Source organism: Bos indicus x Bos taurus, chromosome 3 (genome assembly GCF_003369695.1).
Source record: "Bos indicus x Bos taurus breed Angus x Brahman F1 hybrid chromosome 3, Bos_hybrid_MaternalHap_v2.0, whole genome shotgun sequence".
NCBI classification, from domain to species: domain Eukaryota; kingdom Metazoa; phylum Chordata; class Mammalia; order Artiodactyla; family Bovidae; genus Bos; species Bos indicus x Bos taurus.
Window position 1 is genome coordinate 70932591 of NC_040078.1, and position 21582 is coordinate 70954172.

At 38.4% G+C, this 21582-nt stretch overlaps 1 protein-coding gene across 1 annotated transcript in view; it reads left to right on the forward strand.

Annotated features, from left to right (window-relative positions):
- The window catches only part of LRRIQ3 (leucine rich repeats and IQ motif containing 3), a 209163-nt gene that overhangs the window by 178694 nt on the left and 8887 nt on the right, over positions 1–21582 (forward strand). The gene's annotated exons all lie outside the window — the stretch shown is intronic.

Here is a 21582-nt window from a genome sequence, read left to right on the forward strand (position 1 = left end):
GTGTCTTACACATAGCAAATGTTCAATGCTAAGTTTATACTTTTGATGAAAGTGAAAGTGGAGAGTGAAAACGTTGGCTTAAAGCTCAACATTCAGAAAACGAAGATCATGGCATCCAGTCCCATCACTTCATGGCAAATAGATGGGGAAACAGTGGAAACAGTGTCAGAGTTTATTTTTTTGGGCTCCAAAATCACTGCAGATGGTGACTGCAGCCATGAAATTAAAAGACGCTTACTCCTTGGAAGGAAAGTTATGATCAACCTCGATAGCATATTCAAATGCAGAGACATTACTTTGCCAACAAAGGTCCGTCTGGTCAAGGCTACGGTTTTTCCTGTGGTCATGTATGGATGTTAGAGTTGGACTGTGAAGAAGGCTGAGTGCCAAAGAATTGATGCTTTTGAACTGTGTTGTTGGAGAAGACTCTTGAGAGTCCCTTGGCCTGCAAGGAGATCCAACCAGTCCATTCTGAAGGAGATCAGCCCTGGGATTTCTTTGGAGGGAATGATGCTGAAGCTGAAACTCCAGTACTTTGGGCACCTCATGCAGAGTTGACTCATTGGAAAAGACTCTGATGCTGGGAGGGATTGGGGGCAAGAGGAGAAGGGGACGACAGAGGATGAGATGGCTGGATGGAATCACTGACTTGATGGACGTGAGTCTGGGTGAACTCCTGGAGTTGGTGATGGACAGGGAGGCCTGGTGTGCTGCAAATCATGGGGTCACAAAGAGTCAGACACGACTGAGCAACTGAACTGAACTGAACTGAACTGATACTTTTTATATTGTATTTGTTATTGTATTTGTTATTTGATTGTTTTGTGTAGCAAATAAAAACATTTTTTATTAAAGGTTGAAAATATACATAGAAAACAAATAATCCTCAAACCGTTATAAATGAAAATAAAATTTAGAGGAAAATCTAAGAAAATTAAGACCTAGAAGGAGTTTAAATAAAAAATTTCATACTTTTGTTTTCTGAATTTCAGTTGAATTTTCAAGCTCCTAAAATATGAGTGGATGGATGGAGGAATGGATAGATAGATGAATTAATAGACAGATAAATCAAAATGATTTTAGGAAGCTTGAAGCTGTTCAATTTTTCATTGAGACCATATGTAATTTTAAGTAGCTGCCATTGCGAGAAATTGGTGTCTATTACATTAATAAAACACTGAAATTGAGAGTTGAGATCTGAGGCTGGATAAATGTTCACAAAAGCTTGGACTTACTAGGTCAATTATCCAAAAAGAAATTAAAATAAAAGAATCATTAACATATCAGAATGAATTATAATCTAAATGAAATAGAAATTAATAATTTAGGAATGAGAAAAAGAGAAAAATGAATTCTAATATGACCACAAGCAACAATTAAAATCTTAAATAGCTACATTGTAGTGGAGTGTATATAGTCTCTGAAGGTTTTTTGAGGTTTCTGACATTTCATTTCTGTTTGTTGATTTATACTTTGAAGCTTGTATCATTGGAACTTATAAAATTAGATCCTTTAGAGGTTATTCTAAGAATTACTTAAAGGGACTTATTTAAATAACACTTAAGGTCAACTGTTCTGGCTTCTATAATTGCTGAACTGGAACTTGGCAATATCTTTTGGTCTCTACATGTTTAAAGTGAAGAAAGATATAAAAGAAAGGGTGAAAGCAGGGAGTGAGGAAATATATCTCTCATTGTTTGTATTACAGACACTAGTTAAATTCAAGGTGGAGAGGTGCATTTTGTGGATTAGGCCTAACTCTATATTTTTATAAAAAATTCTTTTTGGTATGGTAAGAACTCTTAACATGAGATCTTTCCTCTTAACAAGTTTTAAGTGTACAATACAGTGTTGTTGACTACTGATCCAATATCGAAAAGTCTCCCCCCCCAGAACATTTTTCAATATGTCTGCTGGCCATTTTGTATATCTTCTTTGAATAAATGTCTGTTCATGTCTTCAGTACATTTTTAAAATTGGAATATCATTTTTTATTATTGTGTTGTAGGAGTTCTTGTTTTATTATGATTTGCGAATATTTCCTCCCATTCCATAGGTTGTCTCTTTATTCTATGGATCGTTTGCTTTGTTGTGCAGAATCTTTTTAGTTTGTTGTAATCTCATTTTTCTTTTTTTGCTTTTGTCGCATATGCTTTTAATGTCATGTCCATTAAATCTTTGTCAAGACTGATGTCATGATATTTTCTCCTATGTTTTATTCTAGGAGTTTTAGTAGTGTTTCAGAATTAAGTCTTTAATCCATCTTTAGTGATTTTTTTAATATTATATGAGATAACTTTTCAATTTCATTCTTCTGCATGTAGAGATCCAGTTTTCCCACCCAATTTATTTAAGAGACTATGCTTTCTCCATTGTATATTCTTGGCACTCTGGTCAAAGATCAGTTGACTGTATATGCATGGATTTATTTCTGGGCTCTATTCTATTCTCCTTTAGTCAATGTATCTGTTTTATGCTAATACATTAGTGTTTTAATTAATTACTGTAGCTTTGTAATATATTTTAAAATCAGGAAATGTGATCCTTCTAGCTGTGTTCTTAAGATTGATTTGGCAATTTGTGATCTTTTGTGTTTTCATTTCAAGTGTAGAGAAATTTTTCTGTGTCTGTAAACAATGCCATTAGAATTTTGATAGGGATTGCACTGAATATGTAGATCCTGTGTAGTATGGACATTTTACCAATATTCTGCTGGTCCTTGAACATGAGGTATCTTTGTGTCTTCATTTTATTTTATCAGTGTCTCAGTGTTTTCAGTGTAGAGCTCTCTCTTACCTGCTTGGTTAATTTTCTTAGTATTTCATTGTTCAGTAAATGTGACTGTTTTATTAATTTCTTTTCAACATAAGTTGTCATTAGAGTATGGAAAAGAAACTGATATTTATATGTTGATTTTATAACTTGCAACTTTACTGGATATATCAGTTTTAATCACTTGTGTATGTTGGGGGAAGTCTACAGTTTTTTCCTAGATATAAGATCATGTCTTATTGCAAACAGGGAAAATTTTACTTCTTCCTTTCTGATTTTAGGTGCCTTTTATTTCTTTTTCTTCTCTAACTACTCAAAGAACTTCCAGTACTATTTTGAACAGGATAACATCCTTGCTTTTTCCCTGATATTATAGGAAAAGTTGTGGGAATTCATTACCCCTAAACCTGCCTACAGGAAAAAGGCTAAAGGGAGTTCTTTAACTTGAAAGAAAAGAATACTAAAGAGCAAATGATAAACTATGTATTTTTCAAACAAATAGTAAGACATTTTAAGACACTAAGCCAGAGACCTATTTTATGCCCTCTATTATCTACCAAAACAGTTTTAGCCATTTCATCATTTTGTCTGTATATGCACTCCATTTACCCTCTGCTTAAGAAACAGCAAAAAGAAGGAAAAAAACAAAGAAACAGAAAAGTTTCTGAGTATAATTGTACCGTAAGTGTTTTTTGCTAATTTTATTTTTTTTTAATTGGAGTGTTGTGTTAGATATAAAAGACTTCCTTGAAATGGAGTTTCTCTTTCTAAGTGTGGAGGTCTTCAGACCGTTTTACAACATATTTTCAAACAGAAATCATTGGCAAGGATGACATCCAAACATGACTCCATTATTTTACTCAAAGATTGTTTAATGGACAAATTACAGTTTTTAGTAGCAACATTAAAAAAAAAAAAAAGAAAATCAGCCTAACATGAATTTTGCTTGGGTTTCGGAATTTCACGTTATTTGCTTAAGAGTTACAATTTGTTAAACATCTCTTTTTGTATTCAGGAAGTAGAAATAATCATTAATTTCCTGGTGAATGTTAAAGAGCTTTTCAGTCTCAGTCTCAATTCAGTCACTCAGTCCTGTCTGACTCTTTGTGACCCCATGGACTGCAGCACGCCACGCCTCCCTGTCTATCACCAATCCCGGAGTTTACTCAAACTCATGACCATTGAGTCGGTGATGCCATCCAACCATCTCATCCTCTGTCATCAACTTCTCCTCTAGCCTTCAATCTTTCCCAGCATCAGGATCTTTTCCAATGAGTCAGCTCTTCGCATCAGGTGGCCAAAGTTTCAGCTTCAGCATCAGTCCTTCCAATGAATATTCAGGACTGATTTCCTTTAGGATGGACTGGTTGGATCTGCTTGCATTTAGAAATTCAGCCAAAGGTTTCCAAGAACATCTGTGTATGTACCCAATTATGATTCTGATAGCCTGCTCTTGTCTTTCAGATTAAATGTGCAACTGGAAGCTATGTTAATACCTTATTTACTTCCATCTTATGACAGCTCTTTAAATCAGTGACCAAGTAATTGTCATTTCTAAGCCTACAATTCAAGTAGTCAGTTCTATGTGTTGTTTTTTTTTTTCCTGGAAATTAAAAAAAAAAAATGCTATGCAAAGGAAGAGTGTTAAATAGGATTATATGAATTATTTTCTTAAGAGATTCAGTAGTTTACAGGTAAAGGATTAATATCATAATAGTGTCAAGCAATGTTTGGGAAATATGCATCAGTCCATCTGTCAGCATTTTCCTATGGTAAGCTTGGGTCAGAGATGCAGTACCAAAACTACCTCATGTCACACTTTTCTTTTTCTATTTGAACAGTGTTTTGTTTGCAATATTTTATGTCAATGCCCTTCATATTCAAAGGTGATGCTCCTTATTGTATTGCTTACCTTGTATATATAGATAGGTGACCTTCAGGACTTTTCATTTGGATTGCATTTATTGTCAATTCCCAAAAGGAATGTGATTTTGGGGCCTATTGTTATTGAAAAGTTTTTGCCGGATATCAAGTCACTCCAAGTCATACAGAAGCTGCTTATGTATCAGATCAACAATCTACCTCAAAGATTTGAACTTGTATAATAAAGGAGACTTTGTGATTATTATTTTTGTTTTATAATATAAAAGAAGCAGAAAACAATGTCACCAATACAAAACTGTTATACATGTAGACCTTATACTTGCTTGTATAGAAAATTCACTTTGTAACCTCCTAGATTATTATAGTCACTGTTTTGGTCCTTAATGCTGTCAACTACATCTCATAAAGACCCTTGATACCATTGTCAGGAAACACGTAGTTGAAGCAAAAAGACTGTTAATCAGGAAAAGATGCCAGTAGAAGGGAAAGTGGAGTGAAAGTATAAGTTCACAGGATAAGGAAAGTACATATCAAATAATTCAAATTGTCCATCCATCTGCTATTCTTAAATCTTATGGTGGAACTCTTTGACTTCTTTATGAAACAGACTGCCTTTGAGAAAAATCAATATATTTAAAGTTCATTTCACACATATATTTTTTAATCCCAGTTTTGTATATTAATACTTATATTCAATAAATAGCTGAATTTTTAAAATCATATACCAAAAATGTAAAATATGATTTTAACTATAGAAGATATAAAGAGATGTAAGACATAGTCCTTATAGAAAGAGTTAAGATGGATAGTTATTGCACAAGCAGAATTCTCTATGAACCATATGAGTGGATTTTTGTCCCAGTTTTATAAGACAGTGCTTCCAGTTATGGCACCAATTAATAATAATAATATTTATAAGTTTGTTTTGTTAAAATCAGAGAATTTGTAATTAGTAGAAAATGTATTATTTATATTATACAATTACAGTAATAAAAATAGAATATAAATGATTAGATATCAAATTCTAAATTTATATAAAGCTTATAAGTAGTCTTCAGAACCATCTCATTGATGGACTTGAGCCTGAATCCCATGAATATAAAACATTTACATCAGATGTAGTGATTTTTAAAATATCCACAAACCCACTGATACTCTTTCCTTCAAAAAGTAGACCCTAATTCTCCTCCCTTTGTGGAGCAGACTTAGTAACTTAAATATAATGAACAGAATATGACAAAAGAGATGATATGTGACTCACAAGACTTCACAGAAGATATTGTGTCCTGTTCTGGGCTCTCTCTGTTAGATCACTTGATCTGGGGCAAGTCAACTGCCATGTCAGAAGGATACATATATATGCTACAACTGTTGCTTAGTCATTTAGTCTTATCCAACTGTTTGTGACCCCATGGACTATAGCCTGACAGGCTCCTCTATCCATGGAATTTTCCAGGCAAGAATACTGGAGCTGAGTGACATTTCCTCCTCCAGGGCATCTCCCAACCCAGGGACTGAACCAACATCTCCTCTGTCTCCTATATTACAAGCAGATTATTTACCCCTGAGCCACTGAGAAAGCCCATACATATGTATACCAAGTAATTATTTTGAAAGGCTCACAGACAAGGAACTGAGGCTTTTAGCCAACAGCCAGTAAGAAACTTAGACCTTTGTCAATAGTCATGTTAATGAGCAAGCTTGGAATGGAATCCTCCAACTCCAGTACAGCCTTTGATTGTCTGCAACCCTAGCTGACATCTTGATTATAATATCATTGGGAAACTCTGAGCCACAACCACCCTGCTAGGCTACTCCTACATTTTTAATCCAAAGAAACTGTGAAAAAATAAATATTTATTGTTTTAAAGCCTTTGTGTTTAGAGTAATTTGCTAAGTAACAGTAAGCATCTAATATACCAATTTTTAATGATAATCATTTTTAAGTCTTCATAGTCTCCAATAGGAAGTAATTTAGGCTGAATAACTGATAAAAAATATAAAGTTTATAATAATTTAGACATTTCCAATAGTTGAAATATTCTGTGCAAGAATTTGTTTTCCTATTTCTTTAATTGAAAGATACAACCTTGATTGTGTATGTGTGTATGAAAATGTGAATGGACTTCAAATCTAGTTGAATTTGTATATCATCTTACATTTCAAAATTATGAGGAAATTCTAATTTACAGAAGAAAAGCCATTTTGCTTCTAGGAAGTATATCATTAAAAATGTGTATCAACCAAGAATGGATTGAAGTATCTGATATATCTGTACAGTCACCCCTCTATATCTGAGGGCTCCACATCCACAAATTTAACCAACAGGATCAAATATTCATAGGGAAAAAAATCCAGAAAGTTACAAAATAAAAAGTTTGAATTTGCTAGTCACAAGCAACTATTTTCATAACATTCACACTGTGTTAGGTATTTTAAGTAATCTATATATGATATATACAAATACTATACCATCTTATATAAGGGGCATGAGCATTTGTGAATTTTGGTAACCACAGGGCCGGGCAGGGTGGGGTGAGGGGTTGTCCTGGAACCAACCCCTTGTGGATACCAAGGGATGATTAGTCTGGATTTGGGAGGCCCTACCCCAAATCAGCCACACCTTGGGCTATGTGCCATGTTAAGAACCTATTTCATGAGTCTTTTGTCAATAGTACAGCACCACACACAGTAACTCACTACTCAAGCACATTTTCAAGTGACAGAAAGCCTCCTGAGCCCCCTTCTATTGCCATGACTGTAGAATAGTGTCAGACAACATATGAACTCGAAAGGCTTTATATAAAATTTATGACAAAAGGGAGCCTAATGGCTGTAGAAACTCCAGTCTCTACCAGGGTGATCAGCAGACAATTTCTAGTGAGACCTCTCATTCTGGTTTGTACATGCCAGCCATCTTGCTGTGTGCTCAGTGTGGCCCTTTTTGAGCATGTGTGCAAGGAGAAGTGGTGAAAGCAAGCTGTCTGGTGTCTCTTCTTTTAAGGACAGTAATCCTATTAGAGTGGGCTTCCCAGCCATTTTATTTGTTTTTGCTCTGCTTTGTATAGGTCCTTAGATTTTGTTTCTGTTTATTTTTTCCTATTTTCTTTTTGATTATTCAAATAATTTTTTCAATATTCCATTGTAATTTATATGTTGGATTTTTAATTTATCTGTTGGATTTATTATAATCTCTAGAGATTATAATATAAATACTAAATTTAGCACAATCTATGTACAAAAAAGATCTTCATGACCAAGATAATGGTATGATCACGATGGTATGATGACTCACCTAGAGCCAGACATCCTGGAATGTGAAGTCAAGTGGGCCTTAGAAAGCATCACTACGAACAAGGCTAGTGGAGGTGATGGAATTCCAGTTGAGCTATTTCAAATCCTGAAAGATGATGCTGTGAAAGTGCTTCACTCAATATGCCAGCAAATTTGGAAAACTCATCATTGGCCACAGGACTGGAAAAGGTCAGTTTTCATTCCAACCCCAAAGAAAGGCAATGCCAAAGAACGATCAAACTAGCACACAATTGCACTCATCTCACATGCTAGTAAGATAATGCTCAAAATTCTCCAAGCCATGCTTCAGATGTATGTGAACCGTGAACTTCCAGATGTTCAAGCTGGTTTTAGAAAAGGCAGAGGAACCAGAGATCAAATTGCCAACATCCGCTGGATCATCAAAAAAGCAAGAGAGTTCCAGAAAAACATCTATTTCTGCTTTATTGACGATGCCAAAGCCTTTGACTGTGTGGATCACAATAAACTGTGGAAAATTCTGAAAGAGATGGGAATACCAGACCACCTGACCTGCCTCTTGAGAAACCTATATGCAGGTCAGGAAGCAACAGTTAGAACTGGACATGGAACAACGGACTGGTTCCAAATAGGAAAAGGAGTACGTCAAGGCTGTATATTGTCACCCTTCTTATTTAACTTATATGCAGAGTACATCATGAGAAACCCTGGACTGGAAGAAGCACAAGCTGGAATCAAGATTGCCGAGAGAAATATCAATCACCTCAGATATGCAGATGACACCACCCTTATGGCAGAAAGTGAAGAGGAACTAAAAAGCCTCTTGAGGAAAGTGAAAGAGGAGAGTGAAAAAGTTGGCTTAAAGCTCAACATTCAGAAAACGAAGATCATGGCATCCAGTCCCATCACTTCATAGGAAATAGATGGAGAACCAGTAGAAACAGCGTCAGACTTTATTTTTTTGGGCTCCAAAATCACTGCATATGGTGACTGCAGCCATGAAATTAAAAGACGCTTACTCCTTGGAAGGAAAGTTATGACCAACCTAGATAGCATATTGAAAAAGCAGAGACATTACTTTGCCAACAAAGGTCCGTCTAGTCAAGGCTATGGTTTTTCCAGTGGTCATGTATGGATGCGAGAGTTGGACTGTGAAAAAAGCTGAGTGCCGAAGAATTGATGCTTTGGAACTGTGGTGTTGGAGAAGACTCTTGAGAGTCCCTTGGACTGCAAGGAGATCCAACCAGTCCATTCTAAAGGAGATCAGCCCTGGGATTTCTTTGGAAGGAATGATACTAAAGCTGAAACTCTAGTACTTTGGCCACCTCATGCGAAGAGTTGACTTATTGGAAAAGACTCTGATGCTGGGAGGGATTGGGGGCAGAAGGAAAAGGAGACGACAGAGGATGAGATGGCTGGATGGCATCACCAACTCGATGGACATAAGTTTGAGTGAATTCTGGGAGATGGTGATGGACAGGGAGGCCTGGCGTGCTGTGATTCATGGGGTTGCAAAGAGTCAGACACAACTGATTGACTAAACTGAACTGATACAATGTTGTACCACTTCACAGAGACTACAGGAAGAAGGAATCTAAATAGCATGTATGGTTGCATGAGTTCTGTATTTTATTTGAACTGCTAGCTTTCATGAATCTTTCATAATATAATTTTTATGTGTTTTGGGCTTCCCTAGTGGCTCAGATGGTAAAGAATCTGCCTGCAATGCAGGAGACCCAGGTTCAATCCCTGGGTTGGGAAGATCCCCTGGAGAAGGGAATGGCAATCCACTCCAGTATTCTTGCCTGGAAAACCCCATGGACAGAGGAGCCTTGTTGGCTACAGTCCATAGGGTCACAAAGAGCAGGACACGACTGAGCAACTAACACTTGGGTTATATTGTTGGCATTGCAAATATTGTGTTTTAATTCTCTGGATTGTGTTTTAAGAGTGTTAATATTTTTGTTTTAACATACCTTTTAATATACTTGCTTCTGATCTTTTTCCAAAGTCTTCAGGCCTTTTTTTTTTTTTTTTTTTTTTTTTGCCAGATGTTAAGTTCTTACTCCAATGTATTGACTACTTCTTTAAGCCTCAGTTTCTTTATCTGATAATGGGAATAAAAGTAGTATAGTACTTACCTCATAAGTACTCCAGCTGCGTGGTGCTGGATTGGCTGTGAGGAGATACCCCATGTCCAAGGTCAGGAGCAGCAGCTGTGAGGAAGTACCCCACATCCAAGGTCAGGAGCAGCGGCTGTGAGGAGGTACCCCACATCCAGGGTCAAGAGTGGGGCCTGCACTTCGCTGGAGCAGCCATGAATAGATACCCCAAGTCCAAGGTCAGGAGCAGTGCTGTGCTTCGCTTAATGGCTGTGTGGAGACACCCCACGTCCAAGGTCAGAGAAACCCTAGTAAGATGGTAGGCACTGGAGCAGCTATGAGGAGATGCACCACATCCAAGGGCAAAGGAGAAGCCCCAGCAAGACAGTAGAAGGGGCGAATTCGCATTTAGATTCAAACCCAATTCCTACTGGAGACGCTCAGAGGGCTCAAACAAATCTTGTGTGTACCAGGACCCAGGGACCCCACAGAGACTGAGACAGAACTGTGTTTGAGCATCTCCTGTGGAGGTATGGGGTGGCAGTGGTTTTCCACAAGGACAGGAGCTCTGGGTGTGGGTATGGCATAAGTAAGTCCTCTTTAAGGAGGTTGCCATTAACCCCACCATAGAGCTGCCAGAACTTATACAGGACTGGGAAATAGACTCTTGGAGGGTACAACAGAACCTTGTGCACCAGGACCCAGGAGAAAGGAGCAATGACCCTACAAGAGACTGACCCAGGCTTGCTTGTTGGTGTCTGGGAGTCTCTGGCATGGATTGGTGGTGGCCTACTGCAGGGTTCAGGGCACGGACTGTAGCAGTACATGCATGGGATCTTTTGAGGGAGGTCACCATTATCTTCATTACCTCCACCATAGTTTGGCCCCAGGTAAATAACAGGGAGGGAACACAGCTCCACCCATCAACAGAAAATTGGATTAAAGATTTACTGAGCATGGCCCTGCCCATCAGAACAAGACCCAGTATCCCACTCAGTCAGTCTATCCCATCAGGAAACTTTCATAGGCCTCTTATCCTACTTCATCAGAGGACAGAGAGACTGAAACCACAATCACAGAAAACTAACCAATCTAATCACATGGACCACAGCCTGTCCAACTCAATGAAACTATGAGCCATGCCATTAGGGCCACCCAAGACGGACAGGTCATGGTGGAGAGTTCAGACAAAATGTGGTTCACTGGAAAAGGGAATGGCAAACCACTTCAGTATTCCTGGCTTGAGAACCCATGAACAGTAAGAAAAGGCAAAAAGAAAGGACACCAAAAGATGAACTCCCCAAGTCAGTAGGTACCCAATATGCTGCTAGAGATCAGTGGAGAAATAACTCCAGAAAGAATGAAGAGACAGAGCCAAAGTGAAAACAAAACGCAGTTGTAGATATGACAGGTGATGGAAGCAAGTTCCAATGCTGTAAAAAGCAATATTGCATAGGAACCTGGAATGTTAGGTCAATGAATCAAGGCAAACTGGAAGTGATCAAACAAGATATGGCAAGAGTGAACGTTGACATTTTAGGAATCAGCAAACTAAAATGGACTGAAATGGGTGAATTTAAATCAGCTGACCATTATATCTGCTACTGTGGGCAAGAATCCCATAGAAGAAACGGAGTAGCCATCATAGTCAACAAAAGAGTCCGAAATGCAGCCCTTGGATGCAATCTCAAAAACGACAGAATGATCTTTGTTCATTTCCAAGACAAACCATTTGATGTCACAGTAATCCAGTAATGCTGAAGAAGCTGAAGTTGAATGGTTCTATGAAGACCTACAAGACCTTCTAGAATTAATTAACAGCCAAAAAAGATGTCCTTTTCATTATAGGGACTTGAATGCAAAAGTAGGAAGTCAAGAATCAACTGGGGTAACAGGCAAATTAGGCCTTGAAATACAGAATGAAGCAGGGCAAAGGCTAATAAGAGTTCTGCCAAGAGAATGCACTGGTTATAGCAAAAACCCTCTTCCAACAACACGAGAGATGACTGTACATATGGACATCACCAGATGGTCAACATGAAAATCAGATTGATTATATTCTCTGCTGCCAAATTTGGGGAAGCTCCATACAGTCAGCAAAAACAAGACTGGGAACTGACTGTGGCTCAGATCATGAACTGCTTATTGCCAAATTCAGACTTATGTTGAAGAAAGTAGGGAAACCACTAGACCATTCAGGTATGACCTAAATCAAATCTCTAACAATTATACAGTGGAAGTGAGAAATAGATTTAAGGGCCTAGATCTGACAGAGTGCCTGATGAACTGTGGACGGAGGTTCGTCACACTGTACAGGAGACAGGGATCAAGATACTCCCGAAGAAAAAGAAGTGAAAAAAAGCAAAATTGCTGTCTGAGGAGGCCTTACAAATAGCTGTGAAAGGAAGACAAGCAAAAACCAAAGGAGAAAAGGAAAGATATATCCATTTGAATGCAGAGTTCCAAAGAATAGCAAGGAGAGATAAGAAAGCCTTCCTCAGTGATCAGTGCAAAGAAATAGAGGAAAACAATAGAATGGGAAAGGCTAGAGATCTCTTCAAGAAAATTAGAGATACCAAGGGAACATTTCATGCAAATATGGGCTCAACAGAGGACAGAAATGGTACGGCCCTAACAGAAGCAGAAGATATTAAGAAGAGGTGGCAAGAATACACAGAAGAACTGTATAAAAAAGATCTTAACAACCCAGATAATCACGATGGTGTGATCACTCACCTAGAGCCAGACATCCTGGAATGTGAAGTCAAGTGGGCCTTAAGAAGCATCACTACAAAGCTAGTGGAGGTGATGGAATTCCAGCTGAGCTATTTCAAATTCTGAAAGATGTTGCTGTGAAAGTGCTTCACTCAATATGTCAGCACATTTGGAAAACTCAGCAGTGGCCACATGACCTGAAAAGGTCAGTTTTCATTCCAAGCCCAAAGAAAGGCAATGCCAACGAATGCTCAAACTAGCACACAATTGCACTCATCTCACATGCTAGTAAAGTAATGCCCAAAATTCTCCAAGCCAGGCTTCAGCAATATGTGAATCGTGAACTTCCAGATGTTCAAGCTGGTTTTAGAAAAGACAGAGAAACCAGAGATCAAATTGCCAACATCTGCTGGATCATCGAAAAAGCAAGAGAGTTCCAAAAAAAAAAACATCTATTTCTGCTTTAATGACTATGCCAAAGCCTTTGGCCGCGTGGATCACAATAAACTGTGGAAAATTCTGAAAGAGATGGGAATACCAGACCACCTGACCTGCCACTTGAGAAATCTGTATGCAGGTCAGGAAGCAACAGTTAGAGCTGGACATGGAACAACAGACTGGTTCCAAATAGGAAAAGGAGTACATCAAGGCTGTTTTTTGTCACCCTGCTTATTTAACTTATATGCAGAGAACATCATGAGACATGCTGGGCTGGAGGAAACACAAGCTGGAATCAAGATTGCTGGAATAAATATCAATAACCTCAGATATGCAGATGACACCACCCTTATGGCAGAAAGTGAAGAAGAACTAAAGAGCCTCTTGAGGAAAGTGAAAGAGGAGAGTGAAAAAGTTGGCTTAAAGCTCAACATTCAGAAAACGAAGATCATGGCATCTGGTCCCATCACTTCATAGCAAACAGATGGGGAAATAGTGGAAAGAGTGACAGACTTTTTTTTTGGGGGGGGGGGGGGCTCCAGAATCACTACAGATTGCGATTGCAGCCATGAAATAAAGAGATGCTTACTCCTTGGAAGAAAAGTTATGACCAACCTAGATAGCATATTAAAAAGCAGAGACATTACTTTGCCAACAAAGGTCCACCTAGTCAAGGCTATGGTTTTTCCAGGATGTGAGAGTTGGACTGTGAAAAAGACTGAGCACTGAAGAATTGATGCTTTTGAACTGTGGTGTTGGAGAAGAGGCTTGAGAGTCCCTTGGACTGTAAGGAGATCGAACATGTCTCTCATAAAAGAAATCAGTCCTGAATAGTCAGTGGAAGGACTGATGTTGAAGCTGAAACTCCAATATTTTGGCCACCTGATGCAAAGAGCTAACTCATTTGAAAAGACCCTGATGCTGGGAAAGATGGAAGGTGAAAGAAGGGGACAACAGAAGATGAGATGGTTGGATGGCATCACCGACTCAATGGACATGAGTTTGAGTAGTCTCCGTGAGTTGGTGATGGACAGGGAGGCGAGGCGTGCTGCAATCCATGGGGTCGCAAAGAGTCGGACATGACTGAGCAACTGAACTGAACTTACCTCATATTGGTAAATGAGATAATTTGTTTAAAGGACTCAAAGCAGTTTGATATATAGTAATGATTCAGTAAACATTAACATATTCTTATGATTACTGGTCAGTAATATCTATCTTATGAAGTAATAAATGTAAATGGTAAAAGTATTGCATAAGAAAGTAAGCCCAGCATGTGCACATAGTAAGGGCTCAATAGATGATCGCAATTATGTTACACAAGATACAATCTTTTTATAGGTGTTGACTCACATGGGGTCTTTTAAAGTATTGGAAATAGTAGGAGACAAAGATAAGAAGTTTCTAAGTCCTGTTCAGAAGTTGTAACTTTTTAAGTGTAGGTTTTTTAAAGGGAATAACGAGAGATATGGGGAATACTGAAAGGCAAATGCAGTAAGAAGTAAGTGCAAATTTATCGTCAATAGCCTTCAAACCAAGCTGGAGAGTGTCGTTGAGCTGGCCTGTCCCTAGAAAAAAGAGTAGACACATATTTATTGAAAGAATGGACCAGACATTCTTTAAAGTGCTTAGTATAAATTGGTAAACAAAATAGGCATGGTTGTAACTTTCTTGAAGCCTCAGGGGTTTCTTAACCTAAGTTTTAACAAAAATATTTATTATATTTCTACTAAGTTCTAGGCATTGTACTAAGATCTGTATTTAACTTAAACAATGAAGATCACACAGTGTTACTCGCCTCCTTCTTGTCTATAATTGGGCAGTATCCATGTAGCGAGGGTGACCATATATTTTTTTCCAAACTACGTCACTTCTGAAGCTAACCTTCACTAGGATGGTAGGCATAAAGTGGAACTATCCATGGCAAACCAGGGTGCATACATATACCAGTTTCCTTTACATATAGTGATTTCTTTAAGACTTACATACAAAGAGTCTGGGAAACATTTTTCCTCCTTAATTTTTGGTTTACCTAGCATATACTTGATAATTATTGATTTGCCAAGATTCTATCTTTAGCTCTCTTGTCTTCCCTTGATTATGTTCATTCAATTCAGTTCAGTCGCTCAGTCGTGTCCAACTCTTTGCAACCCCATGAATCGCAGCACACCAGGCCTCCCTGTCCATCACCAACTCCAAGAGATCACTCAGACTCATGTCCATCAAGTCAGTGATGCCATCCAGCCATCTCATCCTCTGTCATCCCCTTCTCCTCCTGCCCCCAATACCTCCCAGCATCAGAGTCTTTTCCAATGAGTCAACTCTTCACATGAGGTGGCCAAAGTACTGGAGTTTCAGCTTTAGCATCAATCTTTCCAAAGAAATCCCAGGGCTGATCTCCTTCAGAATGGACTGGTTGGATCTCTTTGCAGTCCAAGGGACTCTCAAGAGTCTTCTCCAACACCATAGTTCAAAAGCATCAATTCTTCGGCACTCAGTCTTCTTCACAGTCCAACTCTCACATCCATACATGACCACAGGAAAAACCATAGCCTTGACTAGACGGACCTTTGTTAAAGTAATGTCTCTGCTTTTCAATATGCTATCTAGGTTGGACATAACTTTCCTTCCAAGGAGTAAGCATCTTTTAATTTCATGGCTGCAGTCACCGTGTGCAGTGGTTTTGGAGCCCAAAAAATAAAGTCTGACACTGTTTCCACTGTTTCCCCATCTATTTCCCATGAAGTGTTGGGACTGGATGCCATGATCTTCGATTTCTGAATGTTGAGCTTTAAGCCAACTTTTTTACTCTCCACTTTCACTTTCATCAAGAGGCCTTTTAGTTCCTCTTCACTTTCTGCCATAAGGGTGGTGTCATCTGCATATCTGAGGTGATTGATATTTCTCCCAGCAATCTTGATTCCAGCTTGTGTTTCTTCCAGTCCAGGGTTTCTCATGATGTACTCTGTATATAAGTTAAATAAGCAGGGTGACAATATACAGCCTTGATGTACTCCCTTTCCTATTTGGAACCAGTCTGTTGTTCCATGTCCAGTTCTAACTGTTGCTTCCTGACCTGCATATAGGTTTCTCAAGAGGCAGGTCAGGTGGTCTGGTATTCCCATCTCTTTCAGAATTTCCCACAGTTTATTGTGATCCACACGGCCAAAGGCTTTGGCATAGTCAATAAAGCAGAAATAGATGTTTTTCTGGAACTCTCTTGCTTTTTCGATGATCCAGCAGGTGTTGGCAATTTGATCTCTGGTTCCTCTGCCTTTTCTAAAACCAGCTTGAACATCAGGAAGTTCATGGTTCACGTATTGCTGAAGCCTGGCTTGGAGAATTTTGAGCATTACTTTACTAGCATGTGAGATGAGTGCAATTGTGTGGTAGTTTGAGCATTCTTTGGCATTGCCTTTCTTTGGGATCAGAATGAAAACTGACCTTTTCCAGTCCTGTGGCCACTGCTGAGTTTTCCAAATTTGCTGGCATATTGAGTGCAGCACTTTCACAGCATCATTTTTCAGGATTTGAATTAGCTCAACTGGAATTCTATCACCTCCACTAGCTTTGTTCGTAGTGATGCTTTCTAAGGCCCACTTGACTTCACATTTCAGGATGTCTGGCTCTATGTTCATTCGTTAGTTAGTTCAGTTGCTCTGTCGTGTCCGACTCTTTGCGACCCCATGAATCACAGAACGCCAGGCCTCCCTGTCCATCACCAACTCCCGGAGGTCACTCAAACTCATGTCCATCGAGTTGGTGATGCCATCCAGCCATCTCATCCTCTGTCGTCCCCTTCTTCTCCTGCCCCCAATCACTCCCAGCATCAGAGACTTTTCCAATGAATCAACTCTTCGCATGAGGTAACCAAAGTATTGGAGTTTCAGATTATGTTCATAGTTATACATAAAAAGCTCTGTGCTATTGATTCCCAAATGTTTATCTCCCTATCTTTCAGCATTTAGATTCTGTTCATGTACCTTCTTGCTTACTGGACATTTCTAGCAACTAACTTCTGATAAAAGCTGCTGACCTTATATTTTGTAAAAGCAAGTTTCACATTTCTTTTTTTCACATCTGCGTCTTTGATTATGAAATTATTTTTTCCTGGGACTGCCTTGTTTCCTATTCTCTTACCTATACATTTTGCAAGTTCATTATATTTTCCCACATACCCAAAACATGAGCTTTATAATAATACAAATATAAAATAATGTCTCTCCTTAAGAGTAAACTGTTACTTTCTCCAGAACATTTTTGCTGACAACCACCTACCTGACCCAGATGTCTTTCTTCAGTGATGATTAGGCTCCTGTGTATACTTTTGTTTTAACACATGCAAGAGTCCTTAGAAGTTGTCTCATTTATGTATTTGCCTTCTCCACCAGACTTACAATTTTTTCTTATACTGTAGAATTCCTGAGAGTCAGCATTATTTTCATTTTTTCAAGACCCTGGATCATAGTACCCACATATTTATTTAACTAAGTCAAATTGAACTTTCTATTTGTAAAACTATAGTCAAAGGACCTGATCTTATTTTCTCTTTTATAGTTCTGGCACTCAAAAACTGTGCCTGGAAAAAATTCCACAAATCATTCATGTCTTGCCTATAGCAGTTAGAAATGCATGTTAGAAATAGTTGGAAGATTATATTAGGTGAGAAAACAAGTATAAAATCATGCTAGGTTTTGTAGGCTATGGCAAGGAACTTGAATTTTATCATGAAGGCATATGTAAGTCATAGATCTTTAAACCCACAATTTTAAGAGATTACCCTGGCTTGATCACTGTGTGGGATGTATGTTGAAAAATGCAGAGACTACTTAAGAAGACATTGCGAATAGTCAAAGTAAGAGTTAATAAAAACCTGAAGTAGGGTGATAGCAAGGAAATGAAGCAAAAAGTCAGTTAATTTGAGCTATATTTTTGAGATAAAATCTATAAGACTGATTGATAAAACTAAATAAGCTATTAGGTATTATTTGTTGAGATAGAGAGGGTTAATTTTTAGAGGCAATTGATTACTGGTAGCAAATGAGATCTTTTGAATGTGTTTTGAATGTGCCAAGTTTGAAAAATACATATAAGACTTTCAACTTGAAATGATAAAATTGAGAGTTCTCAGCATAGAAGCTGATATTTAAGGCCATGAGTGATTCACTTCAGCATAGAAAGTGGAGATTGGAAGGGGACATAGTATTAAATCTTCAACCACTCCAGAAATTTGATGAAAAGTAAGAGTCTGCAAACAAAACTGCTACTGCTACTGCTAAGTCACTTCAGTCGTGTCTGACTCTGTGTGACCCCATAGACAGCAGCCCACCAGGCTCCCCCGTCCCTGGGATTCTCCAGGCAAGAACACTGGAGTGGGTTGCCATTTCCTTCTCCAATGCATGAAAGTGAAAAGTGAAAGTGAAGTCGCTCAGTCGTGTCCGACCCTCAGCGACCCCATGGACTGCAGCCTTCCAGGCTCCTCCGTCCATGGGATTTTCCAGGCAAGAGTACTGGAGTGGGATGCCATTGCCTTATGAGAGCTTTAGACAATATAAGGGAGGACAAGATATCTTCATGATACCAGGAGAGTTTTAGAGAATCTAGAAATCATGAAATATGAAAAAATGTTTTTCAAAAAGGACAAGTGATCAACTCTGTTAAATGCCATTGAAAGTTCAAGGAAGATTAGAACAGAAAAAAAAGGTGTCCTTTATACTTACCACCATAGAAGCTTTTGTTAGGGAGAGCTTCAACAAGTGGGTGAGAACAGTAGAGTTAAAATCCATATATAAATGAAAATGGTAAACTGACGAGTTACTAAAAGGTGAATACAACAACATAGTACAGGGAGACAACTTTCTCAATAGTTTTCATTCTAAAATTGAATAGGAAAAATGGAATGGTAACTAGAGGGCCATGAGGGTCATTTGTGGTTTTTGCATTGATGGTGATAGAGGTGGTTATGGTTGTTTAAACATGGCTGTGAATGATCCAGTAGAGAGGGATGATAAAGGAGAAAGCTAATATAATCATAGAAGCAAAGCTACTGGGGGATCGGTCCAAAGCATGTGTGAAGAATTTCAGGGTAGAAGAAGATGCATGAATATACAGACAAGTTTATATATTTGGTTATGGAAACATGAGAGCACTTTTATCACTTGACTTCTATTCATATTTTTCCTATAATGAGTGAGATGAATTATACAGTCTTGAAATAAAATACAAAGAAGGTTTTCCTGTACTTTCTATGTTAAGTGTCCAGTGGATGTTGAGGGGTGTGAAAAAGTACCTTGCTGTCTTTTCCCTATTCATTACTGAATTATATGGCTATTTGAACATAATACCATTGATGGAATTAAAGAGATAAGATAAACTCCTTGTTTTCCATATAAAATATAACAACAACAACAAAAAAAACCCTAACATTGTTCTTACTCTTTGTCAGGCATTGTTCTAATAATTATATATACCTTGTTGGGCGTCTTTATCTTAACTCATTTAATCCAGTTAGAACCCTATAAATTGGGAACCCTATAAATTGGGTATTATTATATCCATTCACAGTTACCATACTGAAGTCCAAAGAAGTAAATAACTTGCCTACACTTAGTAAATCCTTGGTGGCTCAGACAGTAAAGTATCTACCTGCAATGCAGGAGACTTGGGTTCAATCCCTGGGTCAGGAAGATCACACTCCAGTATGGTTCCTGGAAAATTCCAAGGACAGGGGAGCCTGGCAGGCTATGGTTCATGCAGTCACAAAGATTCATACATGACTGAGCCACTAACACACACACACACACACACACAATTTCACAGGCTAGAATTGAGAGGATTAATACGACTATTTGGGGGAAGGGGAGGAAATTTCCAGAACTTGGGCCACCACTCACTTTTTGGGCTTTTATGATCAGCCTCAGAACTGTCATGGTGCCTACAGGAGTGTCATTTAGCTTAATGATATTTTACAGTGAAGGTATAATTAGGCTCAAGGTCTGCTAGAAGTTGAATCTTCAGCCATCTTGGGCCTAGTAGGTTCTAACCAGTTTTTATGTTTCCTCATGAGCTATGTCATTCTTTTAAAGATTGTTCCCTGCCCCTTTCTCTCCTGTGATAGACTTGCGATTGGTGTCCGGAAGGGGGAAGACAGCCTGGTAGGACTGAGCTCATAACCTGTGGGATCTGATCCTATCTCTAAGTAGATAGTGCTAGAATTAAGTTGAATTGTAGGACACCCAGCTGGTGTCAGAGTATTGCTTGGGAGTATGGGAAAACTCCACCACACACAAATCAGAATTGGTAACCAGAACCTTTAGGAACATTGTGTTTTCTAGCCCTGACCTTAAATTCTTGGCCAACTTTCTCATGTCAAGCTATCCACATAAAATTAAATTTATGCGTAAAAGTGCCTTTTCTAGGTAGTCATTCCAGACCATACCCTGCTTGCTCTAGACTTGAAATTCTGGCTTTCATCCCTCTGAGTCTCTAGTGCCTTGCTATGGACTCAACCCTTAATACTTATTTCTGGACACTTTGGCTTTGTATCCTGGTGGATTACTTTTTACACTTGCTAGCTCTAGAATCTGCTTCCTTTTCTAATGTTAATATTCCTGAGGCCTTTAGTGATAATCCTACCTGTCCACTTCTTTCCTACTGCCTGACTAGCCCACAGGCTCTGCCATTCTTCATGGCCATCTTAACTTCCATAAATGCTCCACCATAAAATTTGGCATTATGACATATGAAACTTTAAGAGAATCTTCTATTAGAAGATTAAAAGATTAGAAAAGATAGAACCCTCATAGATGAGAATAAGCAGCGATGCAGTTTTAATAGAGAGTGATAATCAATCAACTATGGGAAACATTTTTTCTAAAGATTAATCAGCATTTTTTTTCACCTATATTTGCTACCTGAGCCTCACTTCATCCACCGGCTTGTCAGAAAATAAATAATGAACAATAATGTGATTCATTTAGATTGATATATTGGATGGATTGGCTATGATAAAAAAGTAAACCTAGAAATGTATGTTGATTAAACGTAATTGCCTTTTATTTCTGGCTTCCATAAGAGTCTAAGGTGGATAATCCTGGTCACTAAGTACTTTTTTGAAAAATCAGGTATTCAGGGAGCCAGAGTCCGTCAATCTACCATCTTCTAGCACTTTATCCTCATCTCTGTGCAGTGGGTCAGAAGCAGAAAGAAAATACAGAAGAAGCACATTTGTGTCTTAATAGCCTTGGTCCAGATATTACCCATATAACTTTTATGCACACTGTCCTGGAGAAGACTTAATCTCATGGCCACACATAAGAATAGAGGAAGCTGAGAGATTTTGTTTCTTTGCATGTTCAATGAAGAGAAAAACAATTTGATGGCAACTATTAGTTCTCAC